The sequence below is a fragment of the Myotis brandtii genome, unplaced genomic scaffold (assembly GCF_000412655.1).
Source record: "Myotis brandtii unplaced genomic scaffold, ASM41265v1 scaffold147, whole genome shotgun sequence".
NCBI classification, from domain to species: Eukaryota; Metazoa; Chordata; class Mammalia; order Chiroptera; family Vespertilionidae; genus Myotis; species Myotis brandtii.
The window spans coordinates 946881-951730 of record NW_005355292.1 but is presented as its reverse complement, the minus strand read 5'-3'; positions in this window follow the sequence as shown (position 1 = coordinate 951730).

Below are 4850 nucleotides of genomic sequence, written 5' to 3'. Positions count from 1 at the left end.
CAGGTTGGTTGGAGCGTTGACCCATACATCAAAAAGGTTGCATTTTTGATCCCTGGTCAGGGTGGTGCAGGAGTCAACCGATCCATGTTTCTCTCTCATATCGATATTTCTCTCCCTCTCTAAAATAAGCTGCCTCTTGCAAGCCCCACACTGGGGATCGAGCCTACAACCCGGGCTTGTGCCCTGACCCGGAAATCGATCCAAGGGGAGTGATCTTCTCTTGGTTCACACTCTGCCTTGTCCCCAGACCATCACTTCCGGGATATGCCTAAGGGTAGAGACAGGGGACCTTCTGGTTCATAGGTCAGCGCTCAACCACTGAGCTATGACGGCCGGGCTCTCTGAATATCATTTTAAATTCACAAACTTGTCTAGCAGTCCAACACTGTTGTGGAGGGAACAGATTCTTTTATTTATAAAACAGAGACTACATACTTTAACTGCTAAAAAAATCAACTGTTTACAGTTACAGTTATTTAAACTTCAGCTTCTACTCAGCATTTCCTACTAAACTGGGATTTTTTAAATTTCAAAAACAAACTAATCCTTCTCAGCTCTGGCCTGATCAGCATGCTGACTGCTTCCCACGTTCAGACGGAGCTAATGTCAGTGTGACCGACTTCCTCTGGGGACGCGCTGTCATCTATTTAATGGGGGGCAGGACAGCTTCCGAGGGGAGTGATCTTCTCTTGGTTCACACTCTGCCTTGTCCCCAGACCATCACTTCCGGGATATGCCTAAGGGTAGAGACAGGGGTCTGGGAAGGCTTTTCTTAGAGAGAGCCTGTCCTTCTGGTGGGTAACTGAGGTGGTCTTCAGTTGCTGGCTGGTGAGTGCACCATCTTCCCTGCAGTGACAAAGTCTCATTTTGAAATTCCTAGTCTGTGGTCTTATTCTCCACAATTTGGAAGACTCTTGTTAAGAGTCTAGAGCAGCGGTTGCCGACCGATGGTCCGTGGACCACTGGTGGTCCGTGAGGCCCGAAAGGTTGGCAACTGCTGCTCTAGAGTAACCCAGACGCAGGGAGTAAGAGGTAGACTTTAGCAGTGCTTTTCAAACTTGAATGTGGTTGTGAATCGCCTGGGGATTTTGTTAAAAAATGCAGACATTGCCCTGGCCAGGTGGCTTGGTTGGTTGGAGCGTTGTCCTATACACCAAAAAGGTTGCATTTTCGATCCCTGGTCAGGGTGGGTGCAGGAGTCAACTGACCCATGTTTCTCTCTCATATCGATATTTCTCTCCCTCTCTAATGAACCAATAAATCAATAAAAGCATATCCTCTGGTGAGGATTAAAAAAAAAAGTGCAGATATTGACTTAGTGGGTCCAGGATGGGGCCTGGGATTCTGCATTTCTAGTGAGCTTCTAGGTGATACCAATGCTGCTCATGCCAAGGACCACTCTGAGTAGCAAGGGACTACAGGGTGCGAATCAAGTACACAGTCAGCTCCCCTGATGCCTTTTTTTAAAAAATATATTTTTTTATCGATTTCAGAGAGGAAGATAGAGAGAAACATCAGTGATGAGAGAGAAACATCAATGACTGGCTGCCTCCTGCACACCCCACACTGGGGATGGAGCCCTCAACCTGGGCATGTGCCCTGACTGGGATCGAACTCGGGACCCTGCAATTCGCAGCCCAACAGTGTGCAGGAGGCAGCCGATCAATGATTCTCATCATTGATGTTTCTATCTATCTTCCTCTCTGAAATCGATTAAAAATATATATATATATATTTTTAATCGATTTCAGAGAGGAAGATAGATAGAAACATCAATGATGAGAATCATTGATCGGCTGCCTCCTGCACACTCCACACTGGGGATCGAGCCCTCAAACTGGTCATTTGCCCTGACTGGGATCGAACCTGGGACCCTTTAGTCCGACACTAGATTGGGTTTCATTAAAAAAAAAAAAATACAAACAACTTTGAAATGAGGTTTGGTCAACCAAAGGAACTTTTTTTTTCTCTTTATGATTACCCAGAAGCAGAAAAAGAAAATTCAAGCAGAAAACCAAATAGCTTCCTGGACCTTCATTGGAGATAGGGCTGATTCAGTCAGTACATAAGGTTTCTTTTCTTAAATGTCATCAGAAGGTCAGAAGCAGTGGCCTTTGGAGGCAAAGCTGATGGGATAGAGGTGGCCCCAGAGCTTAATCTCCAGGCCCATTGGCACTGACCTCTTTCCGTTGACTGGGCCTTGGGAGGATGGGAGGTTGGCCAAGGCGCAAAGGCACTGCAGACTTTGAAATCACAGCCCAGGCTGAGAGATACCTGCAGGACCAATGGAGCCTCCTCTCATATGACTTGAGAACATGAACTCATTCACCAGAAAATAATCGAACTGTACTGTCCCAGTCCCTGGGGCTACAATGATGGGCAAAACCGAGCTTCCATAATCTAGAAAAGGAGATGGGCTGTGGGCGACTCGGTGATGCTCCAGTCACCACCTGGCTCTTCAGGACTTAAATCCTTTTGCACACTGGTCCCCCGAAAGTAGCAGCCTTCTCCCCAAGGTTCTGACACCTCATGAGTTCTAAGCCCTCAGTCTGGGCTTCCGTTCACCAGGCTGGTCCGTGATCAAATGACTGCAGTGATAAGAAAGTTTAGGATTTTGCCCTGGCCCAGTAGCTCAGTGGGTTGGAGCATCATCCCATGCACCAAAAGGTTGCAGGTTCAATTCCCAGCCAGGGCATATACCTGGGTTGCAGGTTCAATCCCTGATCAGGGCACTTGCTGGGGCAGCCAATCGATGATTCTCTCTCCCATTGATGTTTCTCTCTCTCTCTCTCTCTCTCTTCCTCTTTTCATCTCTCTCTAAAAATCAATAAAAGCATATCCTCTGGTGAGGATTAAAAAAAAAAGTGCAGATATTGACTTAGTGGGTCCAGGATGGGGCCTGGGATTCTGCATTTCTAGTGAGCTTCTAGGTGATACCAATGCTGCTCATGCCAAGGACCACTCTTTGAGTAGCAAGGGACTACAGGGTGGGAATCAAGTACACACACAGTCAGCTCCCCTGATGCCTTTAAAAATATATATATATATATTTTTAATCGATTTCAGAGAGGAAGATAGATAGAAACATCAATGATGAGAATCATTGATCGGCTGCCTCCTGCACACTCCACACTGGGGATCGAGCCCTCAAACTGGTCATTTGCCCTGACTGGGATCGAACCTGGGACCCTTTAGTCCGACACTCTATCCATTGAGCCAAACCAGCTAGAGCTCCCCTGATGTCTTATTTTTTGCCTCCTTCCCCTTTTCCATTGCTATCTGGAGGCAATGAAGCTAAGCTCCATCATTTTAAAGTACAGTTTTGACCTCCACATTTTCCCATGATGTCTTCTCAGACCAAGACATTGTGAGGCATCTAAGGGCCAACCTGGAAAGTTCCCATGCTGGCCAGATGGAGTCATGGTGTCTGTGGGAAGGTGAGGTTACAAAGCTCTTAAGGAACTTGGAAAAACTAGAGATGCTGTGACCGTCAGGGAGAAGAGATGGCCTCTCCATACCTAGCGGGGGTGGGGAGACTGGTCTTTTGAGCTGAAATTCAGCTAACTTCAATAAGGCTATCTGAAGTGTTTGTCTAGGAAAACATTCGGGCTTAGCACTTTATTAAGCTTTTTCATTTTCTAATTTCTGACTGGTAGCCCTGTGTCATCATGGAGGGGCTGAGTCCCTCCTCATAGGGGCTCACTCACTTCTTTCTCCAGGGACACAGGTTCAGGTCTTGTTACTGTGCAGGGACCCACTTCCCACCTGTCACCGCGGGATCTGGCTTCAGCCGTGCGTACCGCTGTCTTCTATGTCTGGCCCACTGTGACGCTTCCCTTGTTTTTGAGCCCAGTTATTTCTTCTTGGAGTCTCTCTCTTTTTAAAACTATTCTTGCTATGCAGAATGGGAGAACTTCCTGTGTCATCTGACCAGAGGGGCGAGGTTCTGAAAGTGGGTATTCTATACCGCTATTCTAAAGCAGATGCGTAAAGGGTCAGGGTACTTGAACAATCTGTCCTCTGATGAAGGAAGACTTGGGAGTGGCACACTGGCTGGCTTTTACTGTATGTTGCCACCCACTCATAGCAAAGGCGAGAATGGGAAGCAACGCAGGGAACGTCTCGGCTGTGCCTCCGCGTGGCTGAGGCAGCTGCTCTTTACTTGCGGTTGAGTTGCTCCACCTCTGGTGTCCCCGTCAGTGAGGGATGTTCAGTGTCCTGTCCTCAACACTCCCTTACACGCTGCCTTTGAGAAAAGCGAGCCTCCACGGGAGACATCTCATTCCCGTCAGGAATAACTATGCTTCTCTGAGGCCCTCAGACGTAGGGGACAAGAACAGTGAGTCATAACTGGTGTTTCCCAAAACTGGCTGTAGGATGCTCACAAAGTGCTCACGTCAAAGAACACCAGGCAGCCTTTTCACTCCCGATCTGTCTTTAACTTGTTTCCCGCCCTTATTTTAAAATAGGATCCAGAAAACAAAAGTATTATTGCATTGTATGAATTTGCATAAGTTATGCTAAAATCCTTTTTGCAAGAAGGCCTCACCTTACTTTCCCAGCTGGACTGGGTGGAGGCTGTCAGCACACTGTGACTCCCGTATGGAGCTGGTTAATGCCATACACATGCACAGCCCTGTCTGTCCTCGGTCAGCCTCCCACCCCCTAGGGAGGCCGGACCCGGGCTGACGCAGGCCCGGAGCCCCGGGGCCTACCCGCTGGTGCTCAACTTACTCATCACCCCCCTCCCTTTTCCCTCCATCACCACGTACCTGCCCATCTCCCCAGCCCGCACCCTTCTCTCTCCAGCACGCCCCCAGCCTACCCGCTTCCCCCGCGGTCCGCCTCTT